The sequence below is a fragment of the Melitaea cinxia genome, chromosome 4, assembly GCF_905220565.1.
Source record: "Melitaea cinxia chromosome 4, ilMelCinx1.1, whole genome shotgun sequence".
Lineage (NCBI taxonomy): Eukaryota > Metazoa > Arthropoda > Insecta > Lepidoptera > Nymphalidae > Melitaea > Melitaea cinxia.
The window spans coordinates 14,286,940-14,313,193 of record NC_059397.1 but is presented as its reverse complement, the minus strand read 5'-3'; the positions used below and the strand labels follow the sequence as shown (position 1 = coordinate 14,313,193).

Here is a 26,254-nt window from a genome sequence, read left to right as displayed (position 1 = left end):
AGTTTTTTAAGTTAAGTTTGCCGAAGTTGTTATTGACATTTTAATTTGTGTTGACGATGAAAAAAGAACATCATAATAAAAGACGGACGTATATCCGCAAATCATCCATATACAGCGTACTGGTCCAGTCTTTTGCGTTTAGTGTCTTGTGGAATTGTTTATGACTTGTATCCTTCAGACTGTGTTAGCTTATTAATTATGACATAGATACTTTTACGATACTGTTATGTTATTTTTCATTGACTAATTTCTATTGTTTTGACTTTACTTCTTATTAAATCACTCAAAGCCTTCGTAACTTACCATTACTTTTTTGTCTTTATATTCTGAGGTTGCGTTTTAAGATAGTTCTGGTTGAGCCTCCAAAATCTAGTTTGTGTCACATCATTTCTATATACATAGTATAATAAACTTATATTAATTTAAGGTTAAAATTAAAATTTGAAAACAATAGAAACAATATTTAAGAACGCAAAATATTTATTCAATGTAACATCTTTAAGTATACTCCAGTGGCAAAAAAAATGATCAATTCAAGTACATAAATGTATATAAAATCTGTAGCCGTTTCAAGGTACCGGAGAACGAAGAAAGTCACGTCTATTCCTGAAAAGGTAATAATTTTACACAGAATGAAAACCTTGAGGATAATTGAGGCAGTTTAGAGGAAGTATCCCTTTGATTTCTACGGTGTACGTTACGGTGCAGAGACATAATTATGTCCATCATCAATATTTTATTGGATACGATTACTAGTTGAATTTAAAAAAAATATAATCCATACAAATTTATTAGTCTGTTCGCCCAATTCTTTATTATTTAACCCTAAATTGATTAAAAATATGACTATTAAACTTAATCTGGGAATTAAATAACAATGAATTACCAATTAGTATTTAACTAACTAAATATTAGTAAAGTCACTTTGCCCTCACGTGACATCACTTTTAAGGTTCTCTCAATCATATAATAATTTCGCCACATCACGTTTCACACTTAGCCTGATTGCCTGCCTCTTGAATGCGGGAAATCTTGGAAATTGCAGCCATGGGGGAAGTTGTCACCTTTCGTTGAAATAGTGCTGATTTCTCTCTCATATATATTGAAGATAAGATACTATTGTCATTCTCCACATAATACGCTTTTTTGTACTACTATATTGACATTAATTTTATATAATTATTTCAAAAGTTCAAAAATCAAAAGCAGCGTTTAAGTGTACACCAATATCGGTTATCTGGATTTTGTTAAAATAGAAAAAGATTAAATATTCTAAGCTTTGCAGTACCTACATATGAAATACAGATGTAAAATACAAGTTTTTTGATAAAGTGAACGTTTCTTTTAAGGTTTTTTACGTTCATTGAAATTTCAAAATACGAAAATACCACGGAAACATTTTTTTAACAAAATTTTACCTATTTAAAAAACCTTAAAGTAGGTTTTTTAAGCAGATTAATAATTATTATTAATTTATTATAGGTACTCTTGGGGCTCAAATAGTTACATGTACTACAATTGATGACTAAATCGAATTTAACTCGAGGCAAAATTCAATCATAACTATATGAGAGCTCCGTCCAAAACGTTATTGACTACAAAGTTACTAAATTGCAGTGTATTTCACACCCAGGAGTCGATTACGAAAGTATACGAATACAATATAACACAAAGAATCAATAATGTATAAAATAAAATAATGACAATATATAAATAAATTTTTCAAATAGTGTATAAATGATCAGTGTATTTTATTACACTTGTATTACCTCGTTATGTAATTATTAAAACCGGTTAACCAGGTTCAAGTAACACTTTACCCATTCAATTGTATAGCAATTTCATTTTTGTTTATATTTATTTTGATATTAAAATGTCAGTTCGTGTTTTATAATTTCTCATTATCTTTTTAAAATTTTAATTAGATACCTGTTAGACTTTTTTGAGGATCATATTATACACTTATTCGGTTAATAAAAAAACAATAAATATATCAATACTCAGCTAAATTTGTATACTGCTACTACTATTAATAAAAAAATAATTAAGAAAAATCATTCCAAAACAAATATTTGTTTTACATTGATTATGAGGTCAGACAATATTTGAAGCGACAATTAATCGTACGAAACCTATTATACTACTGACAAATAAAGCATTATGACGAGAAAAAAAATCTCGTCTTAGTTGTTTCCATGTTCACGGAACAAAGACATAAAAACTCCATAAGGGTGTTTTTTACAAAAAAACAAAAGATCCAACGAAACGAAGTCGGTAATACTTTATTCTCGTATATTACTTGCCGAGAAAGTCCCTCTTGTTCGAAACGGTAACTAAGCACTTATGTATAAGTCTATGTTCAGACAACGCGATCCTAAATACGCGTAGTAGAATACAAATATCGAACACACTTCCACATACATTTACAACTTGTAATGGGTAGTCTATCGCCATCCTGCTCAAAATATGGAGCAGCCCGACTGAGGTAGTACCTCGACCTTACAGAAGATCACAGCTAAATAATACTGTTTTCAAGCAGTATTGTGTTCCTGTTCGTGAGTAAGGTGACCAGAGCTCTTGGGGGGATTGGGGATTGGGTCGGCAACGCGCTTGCGATGCTTCTGGTGTTGCAGGCGTCTATAAGCTACGGTAATCGCTTACCATCAGGTGAGCCGTATGCTTGTTTGCCAACCTAGTGATATAAAAAAAATCATAATAATGAGGTGGAAAATCCATTATAATTGATAACCATCAACTGTTATCATCAACTGTTAAAACCATAACAGTTTTAATATTGTACTAATTTAGGGAAGTTATAAAGTAAAATTTAAAAATTAATGTCTATCAAAGTGGTAGATAACCAAAAATATTAAGTTACCATTATAAACCAATGCCGGCTTATTGATCAAACATTTTGACACGATATCAAGCGGACTTGAGACTCATGATGAGATAATGATGTTGTTTTATACTGAACTAACTGTACCTTGCGCGCGTTGCTACGCTTTTTAATATATTTTTTTGGTCGTACCAACTCAGAAACCTTTGTGGGCTCACGCACAACACTTTGCTGAAGATCATGACATGATCAAATGCACAGTTTACTATTCTATAAACACACAGATATACAGACAAACATTCATTTTTATATATAGATTTGTTTCTAGAGTCGTGTGTATTGTCAATTACTTAGTGGATACATTGGCATGTTTAATTTTGCTAAATCAAGGGAATGCGCAGTCTGTACGTGGCTTTACACATACTTAAAGAGGGTCATGCCGAAATAGTAGAAACAGGAATTACGAAGCTATTTCCTCTTGTTAACAGGATTATAATAATAATGTCTATTTCATTCTTTCTTTGATATATATTCTTGGCTCTCGAGTAGAGATTATATTAATGTTATAGATTGTTCACACTAAGTTAAGAATACATGTGATATTCTTTAGAATAAAAATATGAATTAAGTAATCAATTGACTTTTTAACCCAACACTATTAAGTATAAATTATTATAGTCGTTTACACCGCGTTGGCGCAACGGTCACCAGCCATGGATTCTGCCTGTTGCGCTGGCGGTTGCGGGTTCAATCCCCGCACATGACAAACATTTGTATACCATACAGGCGTTTGCCGTGGTCTGAGTGTTTGTGCAGTCCTTGACCCCACCGTGCCTCGGAGAGCACGTTAAGCCGTCAGTCCCGGTTGTTATCATGTACACCTGATACCGAACGCTACTCATAGTAGGAAATATACCCGCCAACCCGCATTGGAACAGCATGGTGGATTAAGCTCTGATGCTTCTCCTACATAGGGAAAGAGGCCTGTGCCCAGTAGTGGGATATTACAGGCTGAAGCGACGATTAGTCTTTTAGACTTAAAGTAATATTCGAATTTCTCGGGGACCCTTCTTCCCTAAGATCTTCGAGGAGACTAACGTTAAAATTGCCTGTTCATAAAACAACATTTTTCAGTCAGTCTTTCACCATTCGGGCAATTAAACTATGGAATAATTTACCATTATGTATTAAAGAAGCCAAATCACTCCCAACGTTCAAAAGATTAGTTAAAATACATTACCTTAATACTGAGTACGATTCCAATTAAATTTATTTATTTATTGTTTTTATTAATTTTTATTATTTTTATTTATTTATGGCGAAATTGATTGTAAGTGCTATGAGATACTGTTATTATATTTATTAGTTTATTATATTATATTATTCAAATGTATATATATGTATTGCTTGTAAGTATTAATGTGTAGATATTTGTATGTAAGTTTATTACAATGTAACTGCACCACCTACCCGATCTTCAAATAAATAGTATTCAATCCTAGTTCGGGTTGTCTGGAAGAAATGGCTAACTAGCCATAAGACCGCCTCTTGTACTACACATTCTTAAGTTATCTGTATTATTATTATTTTATATTTGCATATTGTGGTGTACAATAACGAGTAAATAAATAAATAAATAATATTTATTACACGATTTTAAGACTGCAAGTCATCTGTTACAGTTCTACCAATGACACGACAACGATAGATCACAAATTAACCATTGTGATGCAATCACTATATCTGATGTGAGGCCCTGTAGTTTAATTCCTGATTTAAAAATTTAGTACCTTTTTAGAAACTTTTTTATTACGTACTTAGTTCTTTCTTTTAAATATTATATTCTTATATATAAAAATAATATATATAATATTAGGTATATATATTAAGATGTTTTTGTTATAAGAAATCGATATCTACTAAAAAGATAAAGGTGGCAAATTATTTCGTATCAGTCGTAAGATTTATTGTATCAGGCCTATTTTTTTATTCCTATTTAACCTGCCTGTTGTAAATTGTTTGATAAAAGTAATTTATTTCAGCTTCTAAATAATTTTACCATAAAAGAGCTTTTACATAACAAACAATTCGGTTTTACTTGAGGACGCGCTACAACTTTGTCAGTGTAGATTTTTTTTGCAGGCTGTAGTGTGTATAATATTTTTTTTATTGATTTAATGTATTTTTAAGCATAATTTAAAAAAATATTAGCATTTGCACCCTTTCTCTATATAAACTATAAATGTGCAAAATTTCATACTCGTCCGTTCTTTTTTTAATTTTCTTAATAAGTTTTTGCTTCACTTATTATTACATTATATTAATAATTTAGTTATGTAAAAAACCGATATCATAATATATAGGCAATGGCTATCGAGACAATAGTAACTAATGCAAAATAAAAATATTGTTATTTATTACATTGCACTGGGTGTATTACCTAAGTTAGTAATGTACCTAATATTAAAATTGTAGCAATTTTGAAATTCTTAGCAACCATATCACTCTTTTATTTTTTTAAATGTAGATTTTTTTGACTTTTGTTAAATGTATGTGCGTGTATGTTATTTTAAATTACCTTATGGCGAAATAAATAATTTCATTTCATTTCGTATCATTACAATAATAAGATAAAACCTTGCGTTCCCAACAGCTCCGACCAATCTCTATCGTGTCTTCTCCGTTGTACGTGACATTGAGAAAATAATCTGCTAGTAGCTATTATAATTAACTAAAATTAACACAATTAAGAACTGAACTAAATTAATAAATCAAATACAATAAACTCAAATTATTTTTTCTAGTAAAAAAAATAGATGTAAAAGTGAAATGTAAAATTTGTAACAATAATGAAGTTTAAAATGTGATATTTAAGAAGGACAATTTTACAGTGGCAGTAAACATTTTTTTACACATTTTCCATACCAATACTTATGAAAAAGCAAAACTAGAACTTATTGTTATACAGCTGGGAAGTTAATAGTTGCATACAAATTTGTACTATTTAGCGTCACTGAAAATGGTTGAGGAATAAATTAACTTGCGGTTGAGATGATCTCATAGCATTCATTTGGTTAACTACAATTACGTATAACCTAAAGAAGCTTGTGTGTTTATCCTATTAATTTTAATAATACTGTAATTCGGAACACGTAACACACTGTTAATTACCATACTGCTAATACGTATTAAGGAGTACGCACATTTTATTATCAAACTACGTAGTAAGGTAAATTCAATAGTCATAAAGTGGTGTTATGAGAAGAGATAAGGTTATAAGTTCATTGTCACTAATTTCATACTTTTGGTAGCGGTAAATTAACTCAAATTAAAAGTAGGAAAAAGAATATAAGAGAGATATATAAATTAATACTAATGAGGAATCATTTAAAAATAGTTGCGTTTTTGTTCTTTTTTAATTATTAAATTTACTAATTTTAAAAAACACTAAGCATCCGAAAATTTTGTCTTATTCTCTCGAAATACATGACTTTTTTTATTACCATTACTTAAAGAAATATGCTCTGTGGCTATGGCACTAAATAATTTAGCCACCCCCTCTCTTCCCGTGGGTGTCGTAACAGGCGACTAAGGGATAACAAGGTTCCACAACCACCTTGGAACTTAAGAAGCCGACCGATGGCGGGATAACCATCGAACTACTGGCTTTGAAATACACAGGCCGAAGACGGGCAGCAGCGTCTTCGGTGTGACAAAGCCAGTACTGCGATCACCAACCCGCCTGCCCAGGGTGGTGACTATGGGCAAAACACATGAGTTCACGTTATTTTTGGCGTAAACTTGTGGAGGTCTATGTCCAGCAGTGGACTGTATAGGCTGTAATGATGATGAAAGAAATATGAAGTCTAATAAATTTAAAAGGTATGTTTATATTTCTAACATTAATTGTGTGTGTGATGAGTGTGATTGAGATTAATCTAAAAAAAATTGCTTCAACGTCTCATAGCCTTCACTAGTGACAAAAAGATTGTTTCATTTATTCCAGAGCATCAGTATTGTGTTAAACAGAAAAATGTCATAATAAATAAATATATTTATAGAACTTTACAGTTTACACATACATGGTTTACACTATTCGCAGGCATGATTTATGACACTATTATCTGTCAATAATTATTTCTTAAGTTTTACTTTGTTTGTAAATTTTTGATGTAAATTATGTTAATATGAATTCTAAAAATAAAAATGTATGATACATTACTTTTTTTAATATAACTAAATGCCATATTCAAAAATTTTAATAATCTGTTTCTGAGATTGATAATAATTTGGATCATACATATATATATAACATTATTATGCATTCGATTTTCTAGAATTTAATCGGAAATGTGATTCAATAAAGAAATACTACCACCATTCTTACTGGTATGCCACACAATAATTATCTTTTCTATTTCATGTTGTAAATATAGGACTGCAATTGAAATAACTGTAAAAATTAGTTTCGTTTATCTCCTGTTTTTGAAGTCGGTTAAAAGGAATCTAGCTTCCACTGTGCAACAGATATTAGTATGAGAATTTCATACTACTTATAGTATCCACTATTAAAGGTAATTGGGCTGAATGCGTAATTAGCGTTCCATCAGAGCAAGCCTAATTAGTTCAGACATTCCTGAATTAAGCCACTTATCTCATTTACGGTGATGTTACTCATTTTTATTAAATCTTAAATGTATATCGTATCTACTTATAGTCGTAATCGAATTAAAGTAGATAGATTCAGATTTTTTTTCTTTATTAATTCATTTAGTTCCACCATGAGTAATAACTTCTTACACACTGTATCTATACATTTTCATACAAACTACTTATGACGGGAAATACAATGCAGCACCTACAAAACTATCTTGCAATTCCGCAAGATTTAGACCATCAGTGCCTAGAGTAGTATTTTAGAATTATTGGTCCTCAAAATTATTTTCTAAGTCAGAAAATGAAACAATAGAATTTATTTAAAAGAAACAAATAGCATAATTATATTTCGATAAGAAATACTGACAAAAATCTAAATTATATTATGTGAATTAAAGGCTGAAAAAAAAAATACTAACGAGATTCGGATACTCGCTTCTGAAATTGTTTTCGTAGTATACATAAAGTATTTAAGGTTTCATATTTTACATTCGATCGTATTTTGCTGCACGTTTAGCCATGCAGCAGCTGAAAATGCACGTTTAGATTCTACTTACGTAAGTGGAACGGACTTAATAAAGTTGTAACTTATAACGACCGAGATAGGAAAACCCGAGGAATTTGTAGGTATACTACGTACAGTACACAAATTACTTACTACCCCACATAGGGAACCCCCGGAGCTTTTTGACGACTGATTCGTTATTGCCTAATAAATAACTATATTGAAGGGTAAACAATAAAAAAAAATGATTCGACCAATAAATGAAGTCAATCGACCTACAACTACTATATACTACCTTCGTACAATTATGGTATTTTCACGTAGCATCCTTGCATTACGATACTACAAACATGAAATAATGGTACAAATGGTATAATTATTATACTACGAAATCCAACTCTGTTCATGCCATATATACTGTTATACGCCTTCAGGCTGAAAAAAATAAAATCTTGTGGATCCCGCGGGTGTGTAGAAAAATAAAATCTTTTGGATCCCGCAGGTGTAATCCCGCATTTGTGATCCCGCCAATTTTATGCGGAATCCCGCATTTGCGGGATTGCGGATCCGCGGGATTGCATTTCCTACTTATGACTAATTGTTTTAGGTAGCTATTGAGGTGAATCCCACCAATGGACTGCAATAGGCTGAACTAATTAACTAACTAACTAAGTTGAATACCGTACGCAACATAAAAAGGGAGAAATTACGTATAGTACCTGGGTGACCGAGCTCCGCTCGGTATTTTTAGTAAATCGTGAAGGATTAGTAGTAGAAGAGAGAGTTAAAATGATTCGCTGCCGGTTTGGATGAAGTCTTTTTTAACCGACTTCAAAAAAGGAGGAGGTTACTCAATTCGGCTGAAGGAAACTCAGTATATATATATCGCACCTTCGGTGGAACAAAGTCACAATTCAGGACACTTTTTTTGTTATGTCTTTTATTAGGACTTTTTGATAATTTAATATAAGATTTTTAAACTATAGCAAAGAAAGTAAACTATTAATTTTATAAAGATTTCAAACCTACCATAAATAATAATCCAGAAATGAGGAAGTAAAAACGAAAAAAAAAAAAATTAAAAGTCCTCTCCTGTAAAATTAAGAAATGAGCTGTTGTGACTTTGTTGCACCGAAGTTGCGATATATATATCACTACATAGTATAAAACAAAGTCGCTTTCTCTGTCCCTATGTCCCTATGTATGCTTAAATCTTTAAAACTTCGCAACGGATTTTGATGCGGTTTTTTTAATAGATAGAGTGATTGAAGAGGAAGGTTTATATTTATAATAACATCCATTAAATAGTGGAGATATACTGTTATTTTTGAGGTTTCTATTGTGATGTCGTAAATAATTACAATTTTTCCGCTTACATTGCAAACGCAGCCTGAACCCTACGAGATTTATCAAAATAATGTACTAAGTATTATACACATTGAAAAGTTCTACAGAAAACTCCGCTATGGTATATATGTCTATCTCTTATGAATATCCCACAATAACATTTTTTTGTCATTTACTTTTTACGACAAATAATGGCTAATTTTCAAACCGATTTTAATCAATACAGCATTAATCCTTATCTAATTAAATACCTTAAATACATTGTTGATTTAATATAGATCTATATGGCCCTTTACAGTATATGATTTAAATATTTTTGAAGATATTATAGATTTAAAAATTGCGGTACGTAGCGTTTGCGGCAGTTCCTGCCGGCTTTTACTTTAAAGTTAACGCGTGCGGGCCACGGGCAGTAATGAATAAATCAAAACTACTGGATCGATTTTAATCATTTTTTTTTTCAGTGAATGACATAGGCTATAATTATATTTTATACCCGTGCGAAGCCGGAGCGGGTCGCTAATATATATATTAATGTATGTTCAGGGATAACTTCGTCGTTTATGAAAACATTTTGATAATTCTTTTTTTGGTGGAAAGAAGATATCCTGGTGATGGGATCCTAGAGAAATCGAGGGAAACTCTCGAAAATCCACATAACTTAACATTAACTACATAATACTTAACATACTACTGGGTGTACTGAATTTGATGATTTTTAACTTAATCGAAAGCCGATATTTATCATGTGGTCATATTTCATCGAGATCTGATTACAACTTTTGGAGTAATCTTTGATAATGCGTATTTCTCGACTATTTTTCCGTGTACCTACATTGTATTACCTGTCGATGTAATTGAAGTCGATTTTTTTTTCGTTTGCCTGCAAACACAATTATTAATAATGAATTAACACAAAATAAAAATAAAAAATAACGATAAATTAAAAATTGATATAAAATACACAATTACAAGATTGAGAGTAATTGCTTCTCAAAACTGATAGGCGCTCCAACAAATCGTGTTTTTTTGAAAATCATATTTACGAATTACATATTTATAAAATATGAATAATATTTTTTTTACCGACAATAATAAAAAATATAAAAAAATAAAAAATCAAAAATAAAAAATAATTAAAAAATAATAATGATAATAATAATGATATGAATAATATTTTTCGATTTTACCGACATAATAAATAAAAAAGTAGGACCAGCCTATTTAAATAAAAAATAACCAGTACAATTAGAAAAAGAAAAAGAAAAAATAATTGACCAGGGACATGGGGATTTGAACCATGATCTTCTCGGTTGGTCCCGACCGACCGATTTCCCACCAAGCTATTGCAACTAACTTGACAAATGCGAAATTTACTTTCGCATTCTAACGATATTTTTTTCACTCCCTAAAAACAGGGATAAAACGACATTTTCTGAAAATGAATCCTAGCTAGATAGATTTATCTCCCCCGAAATCCCCTATATACTAAATTTTATGAAAATCGTTGGAGCCGTTTCCGAGATCCAGATTCTATATATATGTTGCAGTCAAAACTCTTAACCAGTCAAAAGCACTATTGACTAGCAAAATCAGTCAGAAGTACTTTTGACCGTTTGCTTTAGTCAATAATACTTTTGACTAAAATCACAGTTAAAAGTACTTTTGCCCAATGGAGCTGGTTAAAAGTACTTTGGACTAAATGATTCCGTCAAAAGTGGTTTTGACTGATTGTATCAGTCAAAACTCTTAAAAGGTTAAGGTGGTCGATAAAAATAACGACAAACGCACATATGAACTTTTATATTACTCATTATTAGTGGAGAACGTGCTGATATTAGAACAAAAATGAGTGACTACGAAAAGAAAGAAGGCTTTTTGCAAAAAAAATTAGCGATGGAAGATGACAAAAGAAAAATTAGAAAAGTTTGCAATGGATGTGGAAGACGCGAAACTTAATGAAAAGGAAACACCATTACAGTACAGTAGACTACAACGCTTTAACACATTGAAGTTTGTGGTATAAAAAAATTAGTTACAAACACAGAACCTGTCAAATATTTTTCCCGGCTGAGGAAATCAACGACATTATTGATGCTGCTCATATTTCTATAGGGCATGGTGGTCGCGATAGACTTAAGAATACAACGGCAAAAAAGTACGCTAATGTTGCAAAAGAAATGATTAATATATATTTATCAATGTGCGTAGTATGCCAAAGGAAGAAAAGCAAGAAAAGGATGGGTCAGGTTTAGAAACCGATCCTGCACACTGAAATGAACAGCCGCTGCCAAGTCAATCTGATTGACATGCAGTCGCAAGAAGATCGCGGGCATAAATTTATTATGGTTTATCAGGATCATTTGACTAAATTTATTCACATTCGAGTTAATAATGCTTTTGACTGACGCTTTTTTGCAGTTAAAACTACTTTTGACGGAGAGCGTCAGTCAAAAGTATTTTTAACAGCGAATTTGCAGTCAAAAGTACTAATAACCAATAATTTTCAGTCAAAACCACTTTTGACCAACTTGTCCAGTCAAAAGTACTTTTGACTGATTTCGCTAGTCAATAGTACTTTTGACTGGTTAAGAGTTCTGACTGCAACATATATATATATATACAAGAATTGCTCGTTTAATAGTATAAGATTAAAACATTGTTACATTTTTAAAATTAAAATCGAGAATAACATACAAAAAAAAAATTAACTTTTGATTTTCAGATAGCTGATGTAATAAGAAGTAACTTAGGCTGCTATATTTTAGAAATTTATTTATTTTATAGCTGTCACCATCATCATCATCATCACAGCAGCCTTTTGTAGTCCACTACTGGACATAGGCCTGGACATAGGCCTCAAAACTCATGTGTATAGCTGTGCGAACTTTATTGTTAAATTCCACGCGGATGAAGTCGCGGGCACAGCTAGTTAAGGAATAAACTCCAGCCGTATGTCTAAGCTAACGCACAAGCTTTTTTGTTATCATTATTAAATTGGTCGTTATTTGTTGTTTTATAAAGCAAAACTTAGTAATTAGTAGGTATATCTGTTTTATAGCAACCATATATGATTGAGAAAACAAGAAAAATGTTCTTTGAAAAGGTGCTATTTTAGTGCTCACAATAACATAAAAATCGATAGTCAATTACTGAATGAGTGACAATTGTATGCAACCGTCGTGTGGTGCTAATAATAAACGCTCTAAGTGTTTTTTTTTTTCCTGAGTTGCGTAAAAGTGTAAAAGCTTCGCTACTGATTATGATAATGTTTAGTGTAATTTTACGATAGTTCGAAGATGCTATTGATACAGTATTTCAACGTTTGTAACATGCCAATAAAATCATCTGGAACTGTGCACTTGGGGCATGTCAATTAAGGTTGATTTACTTTCACGTCATATTTTCATTACATTTACCAAATTTTTTATATTATAAACCGCGTACAGAAAGAACATATTACCTAAAAAAAATAATCTAAATAAAAATTCATCATAATCGAAGATACCCCAAATTATACGAAAAAAATTTATAGTATAACAAGGACTAAGTCAATGTGTGAAATTAGGACTAAAGATCAATTTTAAAATTTATAATAGTAATGCTTTTGACAATTTAGCGCAGCTAATAAATGTTACAACTAACAATTACAGTACTTCATTTATAACTAACACAGAAGTGGTGCAGAAGGTGAACTACAGAAGTGGTGCAGAAGGTGAACTACAGAAGTGGAACAAGTTAATTAAAATTAGTGTTAAGTGAGATTTTGAACATCTTTCATTATACATATATGGAAATGTATTATGTATTTGCTATTATAATAATTGAATTAAGCCGTCACCATATTAAGTACTTACCTCGTTCCAATTCCAAAATTCCAAATAAATAAATTACTTTCCAATATTGATAACAAAAGATACCTGTTGTTGAGCAGAATGCTTTAGATTCTTCTTTTATTATTTATTTTAAAAAAATCTTAAAGAAAATTATATACTTCTAGTTCTGTTTAATATAAAAATTTTCATTGTTAAATACGACTTTTAAAGCCTATTTCTTTTCTCAAAGATTTCGACGGCAGATTTTAAATACGTAACGCGAGTAATTTCTTAGATTAATCTCAATTGAATTGTATGTGTGGATGTACATTATAAAACTAGTTATGACTATCATTAAATAAACAAGTATCTAATCAACGTTGTAACTACTTTTTTATGTAAAAAGTACACACACATTGATAACGTTAATTAGATATATATATCAACTGATATTGTGCAACTTCCGTAAATATTCTAAGTGGTTTTCGTAAGTTTCGAATAATGTAAAATATAAAATTTATTTTAAAAAGTTATTAAAAAAATGATTAAAAAGCGTAAAAACAATATTTCATGTTTCAAGACAATATATTCAACAAAAAAAAATAGTTTGTCAAAATAGTTTGTCATATCAAGCGCAAAAGATAATAATACTAAACAATTCGCCTTCGCAGGAATGCTCACATTCTCAGGCTATTATACTGCATTATGTTTAATCCGGCAACTCCATCTTACCTAAAAGAGCGGTTTAAATATCTAAATGATTTACATGAACGTAGTTTACGGTCGACCAACAATCTACTTCTTGAAATTCCTTCTCATTCCTCTACTTTCTACACCAAATCCTTCACCGTACAAGCTGCTCGACTTTGGAATTCTTTGCCCTTGTGGATTAGACGTTCTCAATCTCTTCCTATTTTTAAGAAATCCGTTAAACTACACTTTCTTATAACGAATGGGATTTAATCCTTTGCTTAAGTTTCCAGTCTTATGATTATCTTCTTCTGTCACTATTAATCTTGTTTAAAAACTTCTTAGTTATCTAGTATCAACTTTTGTGTGTATGAGTGTGTATGTATGTGTGTATGTGTGTGTTTGTATGTATGTAAACAAACTATCTATGTAAGTATGTATGTCTATTTATTGAGTTGCTTCCTATTATTTTTTTATAAAATTATACTCTACACCTACACCGTCAATATACCATCTCCTTTGCCCTAAGGTTGCCTGGAAGAGATTGCTCTTAACCCGCCATCGGTGACGTATATGTCTGAGAGACTGGGCGTTTTAAAAAAATCGAATAACTTTATCCCGCGTAATCGATTTTCGTCGTGATCTCGAGTAGCTGCCGCATTGCACGCTGCCCGTCACCAGTTCCGCCATCCCGGTGCGTGAGACCGGTGTCACCGATTATGTAAGTAAAACAGTCATAGTTGAATTTTTAATTGTTCATATTTTATCAGAGCCATATACATTTTTTACTTACTATTTCAGTTTTGTTATTACTTGATTGTATTTCCCTATGATTAGTTAGTTTATTGGCATAATTTTATCGATATTTCACGAAAATACCATATTTCAAATTATAAAATTTATTTTAGCATGTCATTCGAAAATGAACAGCGTCGGCTCGAGTCTCTTCTACAAGAAGTACTCGATGAGGACGGGCCATCAACGCCATCAGACATCGCCATCAGACAAGTGCAAAAAATATTTGTGTCTTGAACATGTAGTGCCTTTCTGCAGAAACTGTTTGACTGAAGAATAGTCATTTTTTAGATTAATTTTTTGTTATTTTTTTTGTTGGTATGATGCCACTTTTTGTTTATTTTATGTAAGTTCCTAGTGTCATAAAAGAGATAAGACTGAACTAATATAAAAAATATATTGATATTTGTGTTTTCTATGATCTAACAAAAGTTATGTTTAAAAAGTTAACAAATTTTCTTGTTTTAAGTGTCATTGTTTTAAAATAAATAAAAATATAATAAACTTACTGTGATTAACAAAATATCTTTGTTTTATTATCAAAGAACATATATACATAGATATAAAATAGATAGTAAAAAAAAATATTTATATAAATCTTCCATTGTAAATCCCGGTGCATGAGACCGGCGTCACCAATGATGTAAGTAAAATTGACGTCACCGGTGGCGGGTTAAGCAATAAGGCCGCCTTTTGTACATTTTTTTTCTACAAATTATTGCTAATGTTGCTATCTTATTTTATTTGTTTGGTGTACAATAAAGTGTTAAATAAATAAATAAATGCTATCTTCATTCTAATGTTTATGTAACTTGATGGTTAATATATACCACCTTTTCCAAGGTTCGTTTGTAACAGTGTATGTGGCTAATACACAAATACGAGCTAATTGGCAATACACATCCTAAACTACTCGATAGTCACAGCTCATAAAACACAATAGAAAATTTAATATTTTATTTTGCTAAGTGCACTTCCAATGTTATTTACCGGATAAGTGCACCCGTGTAAAACCGAGAGAGATCACTCGCATGTAAAATATATATCTAACAAGTTTTACATAAATGTAAGTGAGATCAAGGTCAAGATCGAAAGTAGAACACAGGTCGAGGTAGGGCTACCAACCTCACTGTAATATGCATTTATTGTGCTACTGTTTTTGATTCCAAGGAACTTAACGCGACTGTTTTTTGAAACTTATGATATTTCGGTGAAGTGTGTTCGCAGTGACCGTGACAATGTAATTACTTATGTTATAATACGAAAAAAAAGATTTTTGTTTTTTTGTATCGTGTTACAGATTTAATAATAAAAAAAGATTATAAAAGTTTGTTAAAAGGTGTAAAATATGACAAATCGCATAAATTCTATAAAAGTAAAATAGGTTTCTCTTAAAATACTGCGAATGCTGAATTACATTTTATACGTTTTTTTATATTATTTTTTAATATTTTTTTATATACTGTAATAGCTACAAAAATATTGGCATCCCTTGATCGAGATGTTCGTTTCTGTTCGTGAAACGTCGAGCACTTTAACAAGCACACAATAAAACTTAGAATGTATTGTAATAAGAATGGTAGACGTTGAGAAAAACGTGATCGTTTAAACCCTTAACAAATATAGAAAAAAGAAGGTAAGAAAGAAAATTGGTATTCATATTTATGTATATGAATATAAACTTGGTAAATATGAGGCAAATATTTAGCAATAAACATCACGTGTTATTTTACGGACAGTATTTATTGATTAAACCAATAAAATTGTGAGTATACTGTGTATAAAAATTATTACGAGTCTATCTCATGTTGGATTAAAAAGATATTTAAAAAATGTTTTTTCACAGTTTATTTTGTATTCAAAATTCAATGTATGTATGTTTAAGCGGTTTTTTTTTGTTAGGTAACAGATAATACAAATAAAAAGAATACATTGTACGTATGGATAATATGCTGTCGATGACAGGTCATATAAATGGCGACGGTAAACTTACTAGATAGTGTCAAGGATAACATGCTGCACTTATATATTGCGTTGCTTTTACAAGAAGAAAATTTCACACAAATACATAATTTGAATATTATGTAATATGTGTATATCTTACAATTTAATTTTGAGCATTATAAAAATTTACATACATATATACTTACGAGTACCTATTGTAAAACTTAGCCATTTTGAAACAATAATTATACTATTATTGTTATTTCTTTGATCCAAATGAACTTGATTTAGTATAACTTATATAATACGTAGTCTTTAAAAGTATACAATAAATATATATATATATACTACGAGTATACGGTTAAATTGAGTAAACTCCTCCTTTTTTGAAGTCGGTTAAAAATGGAGTTAAATATTGTTACAAATAAAAAATACATGTTCTAGAAAAACTTTGTCAGATACGTCCGTAAAGTTATCTTAAACGAATTGGTCTACCTTGTGCATTTCTTACATCAAGTAAAGCTACACAAGTAACATTGAAAATCATTTTGTGGTTTAGAAATTTTGATTATTTTTGGTTTTTACACTTAAATATAACAACGCCTATCTGAAGTGGTCGTTTTAGTTATGGCGTTTTAATTTACTACCATTTATTTGATCAAGGGCTGTGGCTAAGCTAAGTGACAGCGATACGACACTAATTTCTTAACGCGAATATAGACTAGTCAAATTAGACTACGTATTCAAAGACTATAAAGCTAAATATATTAAGTAGTCTATCTAGCGTAATATGTTAAGATGAAAAAAAACAAATATAACTGTATGAAGAGTATATAATAATAATAATAATAAAATAAATATCTACAACATACACACACGGTCATCCGTTCCTAAAGTAAGCAACTTAATGCTTGTGTTATAGGTAACAGCCAACTGGTATACTTACATTTTTTTCGATAAACATACATATAAACAATACATATATAAATAAATATATATTTTACACCCAGAATCGGGGTGGGAATGAACCCACAACCACCGGAGCAGAAAGCAGGGTCACTACAAACTGCGCCAACGGGCTAGTCATATAAGCTTTTACGTTTCCCGATGAATACAACGCCAAAATGTTTGTGTAACCAATTCATGTCGTTTCATGTAAACCTTTCAAGAACACCTTTTACGCAAACAGCTTTCAATATTGGGTGCTATGTCGTTCGCACGTTTTTACTCACCAGATACATTCAGTAAGTTAGAGGAAAAAAAGAAAATCATTCAGTAAGGCAACCTCACTTTTGTATCATAAATAATTTAATCATTATGTACGAGTATGTAAGTTATGTGTTAAACTAGCTGATAGGGTGAACTATGTACCGCCATATTTGTTTTGATTTCGCAACAAAAATATCACGGTCATTGATCAAAATAAAATATAGTCTATATTTCGTTGAACACACATATCTGTGGAAAATTTCATTAACATCGGTCAAAAGATTTTTTATATATACACTAGCTGACCCTGCAAACTTTGTTTTGCCGTATATGTTACTAAAGTCCTTAACCCCCCCCCCCCATTACTTAGGGGTATAAAACTAGATGTTAGCCGATTCTCAGAACTACCCGATATTCACACAAAATTTCATAAAAATCTGCCTGTGAGTATTTTAACTAAAATTTTGACACAAGAACTATATATATAAGACTATCATCATCATCACCAGTTCGGCCTATTGCAGTCCACTGCTGAACATAGGCCTCCCCAAGTTCGCGCCAGACATCCCGGTTTTCCGCAATCCTATATATATTATAATATACATTATAACTATTTATAACTAACTGTTTTTCTCCTTTCTCTATTTTTAACAATTTAGGTATGTTAGATATCTATGTCACTTTTCATTATTCATTGTTACAGTAGAAATTCAAGTGATAGTAATTTTATTTAGTTTGTTTTTGTTATTTTAAACTATTTTAAAAACATGAAACTAGAAAATATGTAGATATACATTGTATGAATTTAAAACTTATCACCTTATTACTTCACAAGTAAGAACTTTCTTTTATAATTTAAATGCTATATTAACCTCATTCGTTCTGTTGTGGAAATATTTGTGTTTATATTAATCGAAGTATATTTTGTTTCGAATTATTCCGTTTAGTTGTATACAAAAAAAAATGTTCAACTATTTTTTGGCAACTCTATTAAAATATTTAAAAACAAAAGTTTTTTTTTTTTTTATAAAGTGTACGATTTTCAAAATAACAAGAAAGTAACAAAGTCATCTAATAAATAAATAATCAAGTTGTCAACGTCATATAAATCCAAAAAACCTAAGAATAAAGTTGTTATTTATCGCAATTTGTAACTGTTAAGACTAGCACGGTCGACTGAGCGATATTTTGTAATAATGTAAAAAAATTACATTGTAGAGAAAGGTTAGAAAAGTAAAGTCAACTCTACCTAAAGTATTATTAAATTTAAATATAATTCATATAAATGATAAGGCTTTTTTTAAGTTATAATATTGTTATTTTCCTTATGTAATTTCAAATGTGTGGTAAAGTGTTAAATAATAATAATAATAATTGTGTTTGCTCGCAAACGAAAAAAAAACCGACTTCAATTACATCGACGAGTAATACAACGTAGATCGACGAAAAAATATTCAAGTAACTACGCGTTATCAAAGATTACTCAACGAGTAGTTATCAGATCTCGATGAAATTTAAATGTAACTACATGATAATCATCGGCTTTCGATTAAATTAAAAATCATTAAAATCGGTACACCTAGTAAAAAGTTATAGCGGATTTTCAAGAGTTCCCCTCGATTTCTCTAGGATTCCATCATCAGATCCTGGTTTTCTTATCATGGTACTAAGCTTGGGATATCTACTTTCCAACAAAAAAAGAATTATCAAAATCGGTACATCCAGTAGAAAGTTACGCGGTATAATACAACGTAGGTCGACGAAAAAAGCGTCAAGTAAAAACGCATTATTAGATATAGCTCGAAAAGTAGTTGTTAGATCTCAAATAAATTTAAATGGGACCAATTGGCACACACCACCTTTCGATTAAAAGAAAATTTGTCGAAATCGGTCCACCCAGTCAAAAGTTCTGATGTAACATACATAAAAAAAAAAAAAAAAAAAAAAAAAAATACAGTCGAATTGAGAACCTCCTCCTTTTTTGGAAGTCGGTTAAAAAACGAGCGCGCTTTAGTCCGCACGACTGAAGTAAAACTTACGAAACGTAACTCTCTGTCTTTCTATCTTTACTAACTTATATCTCTCTCATCTTCCGTTCGCCTTACCCGATCACACTTTTCATAACGCTTTCACCGCACATTCAGCAGCTTACTCTCCAAGTCAAGCGTGCGTAAAAAAGTTTTACTTCAATTATACATAAGACCACGCTTACGATTCAGTCTGTAACATCCCACTGCTGGGCATAGGCCTCTTTCTCCATGTAGGAGAAGGATCGGAGCCTAATCCGCCACGCTGTTCCACTGAGGGTTAGCGGATATATTTCATTTATATGATAACAACGAAGCGTGCTTTTCGAAACACGGTGGGGACCCAAAAGGACAGACATCCAAACTGGCAACAACTATTTCTACAAATAAAAATGTCTATCCCAATTGGGAATCGAACCTAAAAGAACGTAGTCTAAGTAAGTACTAATATATAAGTATGTTAATGTAAGGGGGCCAATGTAATCCATTAACTATATGGGCTATTTTTCGATCAGTTTAAAACCCCTTCCCCCGTAGGTGAGATTCAGTGAGATTTGCTTGGATTCCCCCTCCCCTTACGTGAAATTGACGCTGAATATAATAGAGATTGACAGGAAATAATAAACTGATCAAGTATACTATAGTTAATTTATTTAAATTATAATATATAGCCATGAGATTTATTTTAGCGCGCAAAATGTACACTCAAAATATATTTTTTTTTTTAATATCTGTAATATTTTATATTTTTTTGAAGTTGATGTGAGATTTTCGATTATCCCTCCTCGGTTTAAATGAGATTTGGTGAGATTTCATCGGATCCCTCCCCATTCTGAGAACTCACGTAATTAATAGATGTCCCCTAAATATAATTTATACCAACTGACCATTTACGAATAAAAAGCATAGGAACGAGAAACGCAACTATGTTGATACTGGATTCGCATTACTTAACTTCCGTTGCGAAGATAAAATTTACATCACACTTTATTTTCTATAAATTAATTATTACATAAATAACTCGTTAAGGATTTATTCGTATCGTCTATTTTAAGAACAACACGATAAGAATGTTAGTAGACAACAAAATCCTACGCTTGTGTGTAATCTCTACGAATAAATGATGTTTAAAGTATTGCGTTTGTAAAACAAGAAACAGTAATAATAATAACAAATAAGGAAAAAAGGATGAAAGGGAAATATTTTGGATCGGTATTTTTGTTTTTTGGAAGTTTGAAATGACACACCTAGTATATAATAATTTACACTGCAACTCCAAATAAAGAAAATGCACTTAGAAAAATTGGAACCGTTAAAACAGTTAGTAACATATCCTAGAAATTATTTGTATTATATTTAAAAAGACATTTATAGTAGTTCAACTTCAAAATAATATGAATATGGATAAAAGCAAAACATAAATTTGTACTTCATAGAGTTTTTATACTCGGTGACATATACCTAATCTTTACACTACACATAGTAGTATTATGGGAATACCCGACGTCATGCGAGTTCTTTGAAAAGCTAGTAAGCACTGTTTATGTCAAAGGACATTTTGTGTTTAAATTTTAGGCGAGTTATAAAGATATGACTCATTAGAATAAAATTATCGAAGCCATATATTGTCAGGGAATCTGATAAATGTCGCCAACTACCTGAACAAGCGAACTTGGTGAAAACATTAATTTTAAATTTTTTTCTTTTAAACAAAGCGGTCTTAACAATAGCGAAAACAAAAAAAAACATCAGTTTAGTACAATCAGTTTAGTACGTTCGTAATTTATTTGCGGTCATAATATTTCAGTGATGCATTTTTATTTATATGAATCATAACATATTTTTACTCGCTTTTTATTAGATTCATTTGTATGTTTGTAACCGACTCCTTTGGATTTCATTTTGAACGCCTTAATCAAACGTTCAGATTTCATTTAAACTTAGTTGACTTATCGAGGACTGATAACAATATACTAATTTGATAAGATTATTCCTTTTAATTTGGTTTATTTATAAAAGCGTGTTTCTTTAATTTTTTTAACGCTATTATTATCAAAATATAAGAAAGACCGAGCTTAGAAACTATAACAGAATTCTGAAATAAAATATAATATTTGTACACCGTACAAGACCACTGGTCTATTTCAAGTGCATTAATAAATTTGACTATTTTATTGAAAAATACAAATTTAAATAACAAAGTAAAAGTAAAATAACATTAATATTAATTTAAAAAAAAAAAACAAGACTAATTAGTTGATTTAAATGCCTTTCTCTATGTAAAAACAAAATCATTACATATTTACTTTCTATATGGATGGCCATCATTATAACTAATTTTATGGAAAAAAAATTCTAATTTCATTTAAATGGAGTAGGTATTTCTTTTAAATGTAAAGCATGTTATGTCGTTTACTGCTTCACTTCTATGTATAAGATGATTATAAATAGTTTATATAATTATATAAAATTCATCTTAATTTTGTTTTTCATAAAAAGCCTTGCTAACACAAAATTTATATAAAACTTAGAATCTCTCGACGAGCACATTACATCAAAACTTCAATTTTATAATATAAATACATGTAATTATATGAAAAACATAAACACGACGCGATTTAACAACAATTTACACACACGTCAGAAAGTAAACACGAAAACGACATTTATTTTCATTTTTACACCTCATACAACAAGAAATATAATATACGTCGCTCCCTCGTAAATCCTTAAAATAAAATATTTATTTTTCTCTCATATCGTGTGTCGGGAATTTGATTTCCGTTCGTGATATATTTGTTATTGCCTCATCTTTAAATTACATCTTAAACAGGTTTATTTATTTATTTATTTATTTAGTGCTGTATTGCTCATTTAAAATTACATTAGATACAATTATGATATTCTATCCTAACAAAGTGCAGAGGCGATCTTGTAACTAATAGGGATTTTTTGCAAATAACCCATATCAATAGAGGAAATATGAAACAACTAAAAAAACATAGCAAATAATTAAAACAAACTAAAAAATTACCATCAACTTTAGACAAACAATGTAATTTAAGTATAAGTAGCAGCGGAAACGACAGAAAAACACAGTAGTTAGTGTTATAAGAAACTACATGTTTGTAATATCTACACTAATATTATGATTATATTAGTGTAGATATTACAAACATCTTATGTCAATTATACTGCTGTTAAGGTGCCAGATATTATTTCATCTTCAGTTCAATGCTAGCTCTAATTGTTGAGGTAGGACACGGCAGGAAAATATCTTCCTCTAAATGTAATACCTCAAATACTACTCTTAAATAGTATTGTATTCCTGTGGTGAGTAAGGTAGCCAAAGCACACAGGTCGACAGAGGTAGAGAGTCTACGACGCGCTTGCAACGTTGCAAGATACTGGCTGCAGAACCTGCGATTGTTTGCTATCTTGTGATAAAAAAATTCGGAATACTTAAATATTTAATATTTTGATACAGATATTGTTTGTCGTACCCGTGCGACACGTTAATTTCATATTAACGTGATTAAAACTTTGCGTATAATAAATCACATAAAATCCTTATTATGTAAATACCTACAAACTCAATGGCTTGTCGCAGTGGTCACCGCAACTATAGCTACACTAATAAATTCGCCAAACAGATGTTCATCGGGGCTTTTGTATGTGTCCGAAACCCTGATACAAGATTGCATCTTACAGGGAAAGCATTTGTTTATTGTAAAGTCTTATTATTTATTATATCTATTAATTTATTTAATGCCATATTTAAACAACAATATTTAAGTAATAGAAGGAATGTACTACAATTTTTTTTTAATTACATACAATATATTTTAAGGTTATAGGGTATATGTATTTTTTTACGAAAATACTAATGGGATCATATTATTAAGGCTCTTCCCCATCTGTTCACTCTTTGGTTACGTAATTATATTTATTAAATAATAATGGCTACACACAGAAAATTCCACGAGATTTATACCTATTATTATCACTTCTACATACATTATTTATGTATAGTGAATATGTGTGAAGGTACGGATTTGTATAACCTTAAGTTCTGTCTCACATTCACATCTCATTCACGTTCAAGTATTCTACAGTTAATAACTTTCTCTTATATGGTATGCATGTGATATAATCCTAACAAGAACGTTTGTTCCCATGTTACAAGTCTCTCAAACTCGAACTTTTATTTTCTGTGGAAACTTGATTGATTTGTGTTTTTTCTTGTATTGTTTTTATTTAAGAGTGTTGTAATAATTGTTTGTTTCTCAAATAAAATAAAATAAAAATAAAAATAAAATAAATTTACTTTGCGATTATTACTAATTACTAGCTGTTGTTTGTGGCTTCACCCGTGTAATTTATGATTTCTTGATAATATCGGGATAAAAAATAGCTGACGTATATATTATTCTGGATATCCACCTATCCACATAGATACCAAGTTTCAATACAATCTGTTTAGTAGTTTACGCGTGCAAAAGTAACAAACATCCATACATCCTGACACTTTTACATATTATTATGATACGACTAATATATCATCATAATTACAACTATTTCAAAATACTGTTTATTACCAATTAAAATATAGGTGGGCTGCCTTGAGACTACCAACATAAATGTTTTTTAATGTATCCGGGATAAATCTTAAGAAGAATTACTAAAAAAAATAATAGTAAATATAATAGTACCAAGATAAAATATTCGTTAATTTTCTAAGTCCATAAAATATCCAATGGGAAGTCCCGTGAGCAAATTTCAAATACCTAAACAAATAAACAACTACAAATAAAAATGTAGTAATAGGAATTTAATAAACCGAACGCAAATTCCTAGAAAAAGTTCCAAGTAAAAATAAATATATTTAATAATATAACTTACGTTAATTAAAAAAATCTAGAACACATGTCAAAACTTTATCAATCCAGAAAAGTTTCAAAAAAATTGCACTCAATATTACTTTACTTAAGTTACAAACACAATCTAATATTTCGATCGATTAGTTCTTAAAATGTCAATCGATTAAATCACGTCTTAATTTTCCGCGTGTTTAAGTTCGTATATTTGTAAATAAACATTTTGAACGGTTACATAGGTAGCACTTGTGCGTACGAGAGTCAGTTTTACACTGCCGCCGGCCGCGGACTTGATTCACTCGGTAGTCACCAAGCGAGGCTGCGAGTATCACAATTACAACTTAACGAGGACGGAGTAACAGACGTAACAACCTCGTATTTGGCACCAATTTTGTTTTATCTAAAAACAATTTATAATTCAATAACTATTATTTGTAAAAATACTTCTTTATATCTCTTGTTTTTTAATATGGTCAGAAATAGGAAAATATTGATTGACCGTTTTATTCGTTCGATACATACAAAATATAAATATATGTAATTTATAATGATATGATTTATTATAAATAATATAATTGTTTGCTGGCAAACGAAAAAAAACCGACTCCAATCACATCGACAAGTAATACAACGTGGGTAGACGAAAAAATAGTCAAGTAAATACGCATTATCAAAGATTACTCCAAAAGTTGTTATCAGATCTCGATGAAATTTAAATGTTACCACGTGATAAGCATCTTCTTTCGATTAAATTAAAAAATCATCAAAATCAGTACACCCAGTAAAAAGTTATGCGGATTTTCAAGGTTTTCCCTCGATTTCTCTAGGATCCCGTCATCAAATCCTGATTTCCTTATCATGGTACCACGCTTAAGATATCTCCTTTCCAACATTAAAAGAATTATCAAAATCGGTTCATAAACGACGAAGTTATCCCCGAACACACATAATATATATATATATATATATATATATATATATATATATATATATATATATATATATATATATATATATATATATATATATATATATACGGTCGAATCGAGTAACCTCCTACTTTTTTGAAGTCGGCTAAAAATACTTTTATTGAAAACATTATTCAACTGTCATCAGCTCATCCGCAACCAATAAATATAGAGTTTTATTTAGTAGTCAAAATATATATTTTTATATCAATTGATCTGATGAATAGGCAAGTAATTAGGGCACTTAACTTTACTCCCCTTAAACATACTTTTATTTATAATAAAAGTAAAATAAAAATAATAAAAATTAAAAAGTCATCCAAATAGTCAAGATTCAGCCTTTAACATCCTTTTAAAACAATTACAAGAGTAAGACATGGAAACAAAAAAAAAAACAAAAAAATACAGTCGAATTGAGAACCTCCTCCTTTTTGGAAGTCAGTTAAAAAGTCCGTTTAAGCAAAGATATTGTATGATAAATTGTCAACAAAGCTTATTTCATTTTAGCACACTCCTACTTTTCTACGATTTAGCCTGTAACACTGTAACTGTAGCCCACTCTTGGGAATAGGGCTCTTTCTC

The 26,254-nt window shown here is 30.4% G+C and overlaps 2 long non-coding RNA genes across 2 annotated transcripts; one reads left to right on the top strand and one right to left on the bottom strand.

Annotated features, from left to right (window-relative positions):
• Positions 1-462: 462 nt before the first annotated feature.
• Positions 463-24,823, bottom strand: LOC123669929. Its single transcript, XR_006745828.1, has 2 exons — positions 24,730-24,823; positions 463-606 (listed from the first exon to the last, which is right to left on the bottom strand). It is a non-coding gene; the product is annotated as an uncharacterized LOC123669929 (long non-coding RNA).
• LOC123669928 lies at positions 14,532-15,050 on the top strand. The gene is made up of 2 exons (XR_006745827.1): positions 14,532-14,573; positions 14,761-15,050. It is a non-coding gene; the product is annotated as an uncharacterized LOC123669928 (long non-coding RNA).
• Positions 24,824-26,254: the final 1,431 nt, after the last annotated feature.